The sequence below is a fragment of the Somniosus microcephalus genome, unplaced genomic scaffold (assembly GCF_052327205.1).
Source record: "Somniosus microcephalus isolate GS21.2 unplaced genomic scaffold, FLI_Smic_1.0 unresolved_chr9, whole genome shotgun sequence".
In the NCBI taxonomy this organism is placed as follows: domain Eukaryota; kingdom Metazoa; phylum Chordata; class Chondrichthyes; order Squaliformes; family Somniosidae; genus Somniosus; species Somniosus microcephalus.
Window position 1 is genome coordinate 36,979,224 of NW_028225187.1, and position 12,151 is coordinate 36,991,374.

The following is a 12,151-nucleotide window of genomic DNA, read 5'->3' on the forward strand; positions in this document are numbered from 1 at the left end:
ATGTACCTTCGGAAGGAGTTTGCTAAAGTACCACATAATAGACCTGTTCACACTATTGAAGCCAATCATATTAAAGGAGCAATCGCAGTGTGGATATGAAATTACTAAGGGACAGAAAGCAGGGAGTATTGGTGAAACAATGTTTTTTGGACTGGAGAAAAATGTACACTTGTGTCCCCAGTGGTCGTTATTACGACCACTGCTCGTTGTCTATCTATGAATGACTTGGACTTGGGTATAGAGAGAAAAATTTCAAAGCTTGAAAATGGCAGGCAAATCAGAAAAGTCGTAAACCTTGAGGAGGTTAGTATTAGAATTGAGGAGCACATAGACAGACTAGTGCAACACGCAGACATATGGGAGATGAAAAGTAATGCAGAGAAGTGTGAATTGATGAATTTTGGAAGAAAGAATGAGCAGTGCCTTATAAACGATATGGTACAATGTTACAGTGGGTGAAGGAACAGAAAAACAGAAGTGTTTCCGTACATCAATCTTTAAACGTGGCAGGACAAGTTATTAAGAATGTGTACAGGAAGTTTAGCTTTTTAAATAGAGGCAGAGGAATATCTGGACCTAGGAACAGGAGTAGACGATTCATCTCCTGGAGCCAGTCCTGACTTTCAATTAGATCATGATTGATCTGTATCTTAACTCCATCTACCCTCCTTGGTTCCACAATCCTAAATACTCTTGCCTACCAAAATCTATCAATCTCACTTTTGGAATTTTCAATTGACCTAAACTGAACAGATTTTTGAGCACGAGTGTTCCAGATTTCCACTTCCGGTTGTGTGAAGAAATGTTTTCTAACTTCATCCCTGAATTGCCCAGCTCTGCTTTGAGGTTAGTCCCATTCTTCTGGACTCCTCCACCAGAGGGAAATAATTTGTCTTTTTCTAACCTATCAATTCCTTTGATCATCTTAAACACCTCAATTAGAAAACCCCTTAATCGTGTATATACAAGGGACTACAGACGTCGCCCATTCATTCAGTCCTCCTAACTTAACCATTTTAGCTCTTGTGTCATTCTGGTGAATCCCAGCTGCACCCCCTACAAGGCCATTATGTCCTTCCTGAGGTCCAGTGCCCAGAAATTAATACAGAAATCAAAACGAGGTCTAACCAGAGCTCTGCACAGCTGTAGCAGAACTTCTAGCCATTTGTATTCCAGCCGTGAGATAAAGTCCAACACTCCATTTGACTGTTGCCTTATTTGTGTATCTATCTTTAAGTGATTTCCATACCGGTGCCTAAATCTTTCTGTTCATCCACAGTGTAAGACTCAGGATCACAGGCTCACACAGATTACCCAACAGGGCTTTAGAAGTTGTAAGGCTTTTATTAAAGAGCTACAGTTTTAAGTCATAATCAGATATTACATATGGATTAAGCCGAGTATAATAGACATACAACCCGTGACAGTAGGAGCGATCTACGACTCCCGAATTGGAATGACACGGCCAGACGGACGGGGAGGCAGTAGGGTGATCTCGGATTGGGTGGATTCCTGAAGTCTGCTGCAGTGGTCACTTCCGTTGGGTCATCTCTCAAGCTGCTGGAGTTGTTAGGCCATCAGCCACCTCAGAGGCTAAACTTGACCAAGGTGTTAGGCCACCTTGGGGGAGCCTTCGCCCCTGACTGCCTGATTTCCTCTCTCGCTCGTCTATATTTATAGTTATTTCGGTGGGCTGGTGTCAATCATTTGATCCCCCATCCTATTGTCCAATTGTGAAGTGGGAAGGCATCCCTCACCATCCCTTTCTGCATGGCCGGTGAAGCCTCCCTCTTATCTTTCTGAGGAATGTTTTGTTATGTTTCTTTAAGGAAATTTTATGACTTTCCGGCTCCATTTCTGTCTATTATCCCACCACCCTGTGATGGTTTGCATTTTACGATTCCCTTATCACTTCTATTTGTCTTTTGATGCTTGATATTGGAAGTTGCTGACATTTATGCTATCTGTTCCCGGTTGCTTGTTGTCAGTCTCTGTTCTAAGAATTAAAACCCATCTTTGACTCTAACAGCTATTTCTTACAATTCCCTTCTTTGAGAAGGAAATATCCTTATTGACTTCCCACAATCGGCTCTTGACTAATCTAGCTAGCTCTTATTGCTCTCTCAACTTGGGCGTTAGTTAGTACAGAGCCTTAAAAATGAAGATTACCCCCATCCTTACAATCCATTCCTTTGAGGAGAAGGAGCATACCCTGACCCCTTACTCAAATTCAATTCACTGTTCCGATGTTCCAATTCTGCCCCACCTGGGATTTCCTCTGTTTCTTATATCTTTCCTGATGTTACCGCACCTGGGGTCTCCTCTACATTGCTTCGGATCTTCTTTTTTGGTGTGCTCAATTAGCTTGTTAGTGTTGGTTAGTCATGGGCATGAGTACCCAATTGGCTTATGTATCAAAGTCTTAATACACACGTTACATATATCAAATGCACTATATCAAATGCACTATCGTTACAAGTTGGATAACTACCAGAGCATGTGAAATAATACGAACCTAAGGGTGTGCTGATGTGTTAAGCCCAATATCCCACCAGTGTGAGTTGTTCCCTATGCTGTCAATTTCAATAACCATTCTTGAGTTGTCTTGCTCCAAAACATAAAAATACTTTAGGGAGGAATTCAGTCACATCATGAGCTCACTGAAACCCTCAAACAACAGGGGAATGTCATATCTGAGTATCCGAATGGGACAGGTCCTGTTAGACCCATAAAGCATGCTAGTTGCGGTAGTAGTGATACAGGAGGCACCACCAAAGCCACCTCATACTGGATTCGTACTGGTTTTTCCCATGCTCTGCTACCTACAAAACACAATTATTACATTCACAGTTAAATTCAGTCTTACAATCATTTCAAGTGACATTACAGTTTCACATCTAATCAACAATTCATGGACTTAGAAGATTCTCCAGATCTCTATTTTACTCTTATCCATCTTGTGGATAATTCTTACTAATCATGATTTCTCCTTAGCCCTCCATTCTACCAATCCAGATTCCATGTAACTCTCCACTTCAACTTCATTTTTAATCCCTCTAACAGGTACCAGTGTGTTTAACTCTATTCTGATTGTTTCATTAATTCGATAATTTCTCGATGGAGTATGTGTCAATGCTTTAAAAGTTGTTTAGCTCTCCTGAGCCACATTAATCATTTCATGTCTTGCTGTTGTCAAGTAACTGAGCATGTCTGAGACCCGTTCTTCAGTGCAAACTCAACATACATCCCTGGATGGTAATTGCTTCATACGTAACAAATCACATTTGCACTCTCATATCAGTATCTCAATATTGTGCCACACGTGACATCCGATACAAGCCTTTCTCGGGCTTTCAGGTATCTTATCGAAAGATTGTAGTCGTCTAGAGATCTTCCTCTGTATGGTCCCGATATCTTGGGTCGTGGCCAGAATATCAAATTCAGTTTTCTTAAAAGTTAATTAAAGGCAGGGACACAAATGTCTCCAAGAGAAAGCTATCAATTTAGTATTCTTAACTACACTTTCCTGACTTTCACTAGAAAGTTTAGAACATTCTCAATTGGTGGTGTAATTCTCCTGTTTCTATCTCGCACCATCAATCACTTCCTCTCTCCATTTTACACATCCCATTAATTATCATTCATATCTCATTCATGAGCCCTGGAGGAACTTTACTGTCCAACACAATACTTAAGATTGAAAACATAGATCAAAGATTCTCACTTGGTCCAAGTTATTTACACTTTTTATTTATCATTATTTTAGAGGATCACAGAATCACAGAAACCCCACAGTGCAGATAGAGGCCATTTCGGCCCATCGAGCCTGCACCGACACATATCCCACCCAATCCTCATAACCCCTACACCAACACATATCCCACCCTATCCCCGTAACCCCACATATTTAATCCCCCTAACACTAACGGTCAATTTACCATAGCTAATCAACCTAACCCACACATCTTTGGACTGTGGGAGGAAACCGGAGCACCCGGAGGAAACCCACGCAACCACGGGGAGAATGTGCAAACTCCACACAGACAGTCACCCAAGGCTGGATTCGAACCCGGGTCCCTGGCGCTGTGAGGCAACAGTGCTAACCACTATGCCACCGTGCTGCCAATTTTCCCAAAAGTAACCCAATATATAGTGCCAGAGTCCATTTTGTCATTTCAAAATTATCCCAAAATCCAAACAGCAGTATTATTGAACTGACAAAGTTCAATTTCATTTCTATCAACTTATCCTCCATTTCCAATTTCAGAAACAAGTAATGCTTAGGTTGGTGGCTTACGCAGTGTTTTAACATTAGAGACAGAAGTGCTGCAATTAATTTACAAGGTAACTTCCATATAACAAAAGAAAGAAGATAATCCATTGTGACTCTGCTTAGAGCCCAAGGGGTTAATTTATCAAATCATAATTTTCCTTCTGTCACTGTGGTGAAACATTAACTTAAAGTTAAGAAACTTAAATTTAATACTGTCCAATATCTTTAAATTTCATACTAAAGTTGATGCTTGGTGAACTTAAACAGCTGTCAGTGGGAAGGGTTAACTCCTTTGCAGGATTTTAAGAAGGTGGAGCAAAACATTATCAGGCGCACGCAATTACGTTACTCCACGTAAGTTAAAAAAAAACTTTCCCAATCGAAAAATACAGTTTTGTTTTCACACTTTAACTAAACATGAACAGAACAGATAAAACAAAACAAAATAGCACATTCTTGCAGAAAACAGTAAATTTTGTCATATTTCTTATTGTCCTTTCTTCAGATGTCTTTCCATAATACTGTAAAAACATTGAATATAACTGGAGAAAATTTAGTTTTTCACATTTAAACAAATCAAATCAAACTGCTTTAGAAGATTTCACCATATCAACCGTGACTCCAAGGTTAAATCTTAGACTGAAACTTAATCTTTTGTTGAACAAACTTTTTGTTGCTCTTCTCAGTTTTTACACATCAGCTTAACTTAAATTAGTTCAAAGGTTTTTTTCCAATTCTTGGGGCACAATCTTATTCGCACATTCATAAAACTTCCAAAATCCAAGACAAGACAAACGTTTTTAAACGCTTTTAACACAGGGAAGTGGGTGGAGCTAAAACAAACATAACAGAATCTTTCTTTTAAAGACAGACTTTCACACAAAAGAAATACTGTAACTTCTTAAACATTCATAGTCAGGAAAACTTTCACATTTTAACACACACTTTCACACAAACTGAAATTCCGGCATTTTTTTAAGGTTCCTTTCACTCAGCAAATCTTGTGCTTTGTTTGTCTCGGCACAGATGTTAATAACTTCCATGTCGGTAAAACTTTAAATTTATCTTTTTTTCCCCTTTTAAATCTGTGTCTCAGCAGCTTTTCCTGGCTTTCCAAATCCCTGTTTTTTCCCTTCCTTTGCTGAGTTTTCAGATTGGTTAGCCATTCAAATTAGATACTTTTCCTTCTTTATCTCTCCCTCTCTCTCCTGCACTTTATGCTGTACCTCCTTCAGGCTACCTATCAACTGTTCCCGGTGATATGCCAACACTATTGTATGTCTGGTTTTACGTTTCAACAAGCTCTTTACCGCTCCCTTCTTTCAGAGAGAAAAGAAACACTATACACAGTCTAACGAAAGACCACGTGCATTCGACCGGACTGCTCCCTTCTTTCAGAGAGAAAAAGCACTATACACAGTCTAAGCAATGATCACGCATGTTTGACTGGTCCCTCCGGTCATCCCAACTGGAACCTTACAACTCCTAACTATGTGATCCCACTTCTGACACCAATGTAAGATTCAGGATCACAGGCTCACACAGATTATCCAACAGGGCTTTAGAAGTTGTAAGGCTTTTATTAAAGAGCTACAGTTTTAAGGCATAATCAGATATTACATATGGTTTAAGCCGAGTATAATAGACATACAACCCTTGACAGTAGGAGCGATCTACGATTCCCGAATCGGAACGACACGGCCGGATGGATGGGGAGGCAGTAGGGTGGTCTCAGATTGGGTGGATTCCTGCAGTCTGCTGCAGTGGTCACTTCCGTTGGGTCATCTATCAAGCTGCTGGAGTTGTTAGGCCATCAGCCACCTCAGAGGCTAAACTTGACCAAGGTGTTAGGCCACCTTGGGGAAGCCTTCGCCCCTGACTGCCTGATTTCCTCTCTCGCTCGTCTATATTTATAGTTATTTCGGTGGGCTGGTGTCAATCATTTGATCCCCCATCCTATTGTCCAATTGTGAAGTGGGAAGGCATCCCTCACCATCCCTTTCTGCATGGCCGATGAAGCCTCCTTCTTATCTTTCTGAGGAATGTTTTGTTATGTTTCTTTAAGGACATTTTATGACTTCTCGGCTCCATTTTTGTCTATTATCCCACCACCCTGTGATGGTTTGCATTTTACGATTCCCTTATCACTTCTATTTGTCTTTTGATGCTTGATATTCGAACTTGCTGACATTTATGCTATCTGTCCCGGTTGCTTGTTGTCAGTCTCTGTTCTAAGAATTAAAAACAATCTTTGAATCTAACAGCTATTTCTTACAACAGTTCCTAGCTTCTCGCAATTTAGAAAATACTCTAATCTCTCTTCTTCAGGTCCAAAGTGATGGAGCTCGCACTTTCCCACCTTGATCTCCATCCACAACAGTTTTGCCCAAATAGTACAAAATCAAGGAAGTTAGGCTCAACATTCATCAATCACTGGCGTCAGCTGGAGTATTGTATCAAATTCTATCACCGCACATTAAGATGGCTGACAAGGCCTTGGAGAGGATGCAGAGCACATTTACTGAAATGGTAAAAAGGATGAGGAACTTCAATTACATGGAGAGCATTTAGTTTAGTTTAATTCCATTGTCATTAATGGGCGGACAATGCAAGTGGCATTGAATCACAGAATCAGAAAGCACATAAGGAGACCATGCGGCCTATCATGCCTCTCCAGGCACTTTGAAATGGGTATTCAATTAGTCCAACTCCCCTCTGATCTTTCCCCACAGCCCAGCACACCTTGCCTTTTCAAGTTAATGCCCAATTCCATTTTAAAGTTACTATTTTTACAAAGATGTCAGCAGTGGCTCTGTGGTAGCACTCTCACCTCAGCATCAGATGGTAGTGGGCTAAAGTCACGTTCCAGAGACTTGAACACAAAATCTAGGTTGACGTTCGAATGCAGTGCTGAGGGAATACTGCACTGTCGGAGGTGCTGAACTCACATCCGGGTACCTCCAGTCTGACCTTGATCTCTTCCTTGCTCAGTTTAGAAGAATATTCTTTCATTTTTTCGTATACTCAACAACGTAAGAATCAGCAAAGCACATTTTAAATTCGTTAACAAATTTTCCTTTTGAAAGGATCCAATCTCTTTAACGATTATTTGAATCCCTTTTCATTTAATTTCGCTGATCAGTATATAAAAGCTGAAAACAAAATAAGATTGTTATTCCATGAACTCAAAGTTGGTCTTCCTCCATCTATTGATCTGTTCGACTCTTCCCGCTCTCCTTCTCATCATGCCCCCACTCGCCTGCTTCCCTTTCTTTCTGTTGGATCCCACCCTCAGCCGGATCCCAGTCCCACAGGTTCCCGCACTCTGCCAGTTCCCGGTCTCCCATTGTTCTGGAATGGCCCCTCGAATATCAGAGGAATAGTGTTCAAATAAAATATATTATTGTTGTCAGAAAAAGTGTTGAATTTACATCATTTGGGCTTTGAGGGCAGTTATGTTAAGCTAATCATGGACAGAATATTTCTGCACTTTATAGCTCACACAGCTCAGTACCAGCGATTGCAGGCATTCACAATTCCAATTGGGAGGAAATTATAGAAAATCCTGCTTTTCATCTTTAGGAAAGAGGAAAACTCCAGGTGATCTAATCTCAGTTTTAATGTTACGAGGCGAATGCACAAGTTACTCAAATTCTTCACTGTGGCAAGGAGTTCAATCATAAATATCTACCAGTACAAAATTTGAAATTAAGTGTTAAACGGGAGGCCGGGCGTAACATTTCAGCTCACTGGGTAACTGTATTCTGTTTGTTATTTACTGAATTACCAGGAGGCTCATTCGGCACAAACCTATTAATCTGCTCCTGAAATTGACAATGATGTTATCGAAAGTTAAGAAGGCATATGGGATACTTGCCTTTGTTAGCCGAGGCACAGAATATAAGGCCGGGGAGGTTATGATGGAGCTGTACAAAACACTAGTTAGGCCACAGCTGGAATACTCTGTGCGGTTCTGGTTGCCACACTATAGGAATGATGTGATTGCATTGGAAAGGGTGCAGAGGAGATTCACGAGGATGTTACCTGGGCTGGAGCGCTTCAGCTATGAAGAGAGACTGGATAGGCTGGGGCTGATTTCCTTAGAGCAGAGAAGGCTGAGGGGGGACCTGATTGCTCACAGATAATTTCTGATAAACCACTAATATTTAGTTTAAAATCCAATGTAATGAATTTATTACCTTTACTAATGTAAGGTAATGATTGGATATAGTGCGTGATGCACTTCAGTTGAACCACTAGCATTAATAAAATAATTTCTATAGTTTACTGATTGATTCCAATTTCTCTTAAAGGAAATAAAAACCCTTTCACCCTTACTTAAATGTCAGTGCTAATTGGTGAGAAAGGTATCGCGGAGGGTTCACGTGGATTTGAGTCTTTCTCTGCAGTCTGAGCTCTTCACTGTGAACACACATCTCGCAAATTTACTCCAAGATCCCACATCCACTTCCCACAATCAGTCTCTCCGCTTTCTTAGTGCAACATTTGTTAAATTTGCACCCTAAACTGCGACTTACTACGAACAATGGCACGGAGACCATACAATCATAGAATCCTAGAATGATACAGCACAGAAGGACGCCATTTGGCCCATTGTGTCTGTGCCGGCTGTTTGAAAGAGATAATCAATTAGTCCAACTCCTCTGCTACTTCTTTATTCCATTTACTTTACCTCATGTCCCAGCTGTTTGTTGTGCCGATTACCTTAAATCTGTGTCCTCTGGTTACCGAGCAGTCTGCCCCTGGAAATAATTTCGTCGAATTTCCTTTATCAAAACTATTCACAATATATTCAGCTCGGTGCTCCCCTGAATTATTTAACTAACATTTCTCTTAAGCTTTCTTATTTTCTGTTATCAATTTTGAATTCAAATTTGGCTTCAATTTTTCTAACAGGACTATCATGTACTACTTTGCCTTTTGAAAGGTCATATACACAACATCAACAGTACTACCCTCATCAACCCTCTCAGTTACTTCATGAAAGGAGTCAATCAAGTTTGTAACACATGATTCCCTGTTAAAAAATCCGAGCTGGCTTTCATTGATTAACCCACATTTTCCAAGTGCCAATTAAAGTTTTGGTGCATTATTGTCTCTAAATGTTTCTGCACGACGTTAGGTTGACTGCCCTGAAGTTGCCAGGATTATCCTTCTCCCCTTTTTTGAATGGGGTGTTGTGGCGGATCGCCACCTAAACGGGCGCAATCCACTTTTCCGTCCGTGGACAATAAATCGGGCACCTTGCCTTTAAGAAGCATGCTGCCTTTAAGGCATGACAAAGAAGCGGGCGTCGCCCTCAGTGTGTACACAAAAGCGCGGGCGTCGCCCTCAGTCTGTTTTCGGGTTTAGCAGAGAGAGGAGCTGGGGCAGCCATCTCTCAAGAGAATGTAATAAAGGCCATGTGTTCCTCAGATCGGTTCGGCCTCCATTCGTGTTCCGCGGCAGCCTCAACATTGGTGACCGCGACGCTCAGAACGTATTCCGAGCACTGCAATGGTGGACACGAACGCAGTTTCCGTGAAACTGCCGGTGTTTTGGGAAAACCAGCCCGAAGCCTAGTTCCTCCAAGCTGAGTCCCGATTCCGGCTGCGACACATCACCACAGATGGGACGAAGTATGACTACCTCGTCGCATCACTCGGTAGCTCCACAGTCATGAAGGTCTGGAGAGCATTGCAGAACTCACCAGAGGAGGGCAAGTATGCACATCTTAAGGCCGCGCTCCTTAAAAAATTTACGACCTCGACATACCAGCGAAACTGCCGCCTCATCGATCTTCCAGGCCTCGGCGACGCCTCACCATCAGACCTCCTCTCCCACATGCTCTCACTCACCGACGAGAGCCCACCCGGGTCCCTCTTCCACACGCTGTTCATCTGCCAGCTACCTCCCAGCATCCGCCCAGCGATCGTGGCGTCCGGCCTCACGGACCTAGAAGCCCTGGCCGACGAAGCCGACAAGCTGCTGTCCGCTCACTCCAGCCGCGACGTCGCTCCGGACCTGGCAGCCACAGCTTGGGCGCGCCCCTCACCGGCCACCACGCGGCCACAAGGCCCAGCCACGGGCCCTATGGGGCCTTCGTGCCCCACAAACCCTGGCTACTGTTACTACCATGCACGGTTCGGCGCCAGGGCACAAAGGTGCACACCTCCCTGCTCCTTCAAGTCTGCCCCCGTACCAGCCCCCGCGATGGCCGTACGTCACGGATGACAAAACCGGCCGCCGGTTCCTGTGCGACACTGGAGCTCAGCACAGCATCATCCCAGCCTCCGCCCTCGACTTCCAAAAAGGCGAATGAGGACAGGCGCTGGCTGCTGCTAACGGCTCGGACATCGGACGTACGGCACCCGCACAGTCACCCTCGACCTCGCTGGTCGCCGCTACCGATGGGAGTTCATCACTGCCAAGGTACTCTCCCCTCTCATCGTCGCAGACTTCCTGTGTGCCCACGGCCTACTGGTAGGCATCACTCGACACCGCCTCGTGGACATGAACAACATGTCCCCCATCCTGGGTGCCATGGCCCCCCGTCAACCCACCGACATGGCGTCACAGTGCCAGGCCCGGGCCACGGATGACTACTCGGCACTCCTGGCCGTATTCCCAGCCCTCACCAACCCGACCTTCTCCGCGGAGGTCGCCAAACACGGGGTGGAACACTTCATCCCCACCACAAGCCGCCCAGTGTATGCCGACGCCCGCAGTCTGGACCCGGCCAAACTGGAGATCGCGCGGACCGAGTTTGCCACTATGGAACAGCTCGGCATCATCCACCACTCCAACAGTCCCTGCACCTCCCCACTCCATATCGCCCCCAAACCAGGATGGGGTTGGCACCCCTGCGGGGATTACCGCTGCCTCAACGACGCCACCACCCCTGATCGGTACCCTGTGCCGCACATTCAGGACTTCTCGGCTAGACTGGCCGGCCGCTCAGTCTTTTCCAAAGTCTATCTGGTGCGCGGCTACCACCAAGTCCCCGTCTACCCTGCGGACATCCCCAAGACGGCCATAATCACCCCCTTCGGGCTTTTCGAATTCCTGCTGATGCCCTTCGGCCTCATAAACGCGGCCCAGGCATTCCAACGGCTCATGGACTCGGTCCTTCGGGACCTGAAGTTTCTGTTCGTCTACCTGGACGACATCCTGGTAGCCAGTTCCTCCAAGCAGGAACACCTCGAACACCTTCGCATCCTGTTCGGGCGCCTCAGCGACCACGGGCTCATCCTCAGCCCAGCCAAGAGCCAGTTCGGCCTGGACAAGATCGACTTCCTCGGCCACCACATCACCCATGCTGGGGCCATTCTCCTGCCCACCAAGGTGCAGGCCGTCCAGCAATTTCCCCGCCCCACCACCATCAAAGGACTCCAGGAGTTCCTCGGGATGGTGAATTTCTACAACCGCTTCATCCCCAAAGCGGCGTCCCTCATGAGGCCCCTGTATGAAGCCCTCCGGGGCAGGTGCAGCAAGATGGCGGTCGAATGGACGGCAGACGTATCAGCCGCCTTCAAATCCACCAAAACCACGCTCACCAACGCCACCCTGCTCACGCACCCACGGCCCAATGCCAGAGTAGCGCTCACCACAGATGCCTCCGACCACGCGGTCGGCGCCATGTACGAGCAGTGGGTCGATGGCGCCTGGCAACCACTTGCCTTCTTCAACCGCCAACTATGCCCCCCGGAGATCAAGTACAGCACCTTCGACCGCGAGCTCCTCGCGCTGTACCTGGCGGTCCGCCATTTTCGGTTTTTGTTGAAGGGCCACCCCTTCACTGCGTTTGTCGACCACAAACCCCTGACATTCGCAATGGCAAAGACAACCGACCCCTGGTCCGCCAAGCAGCAGCGCCAG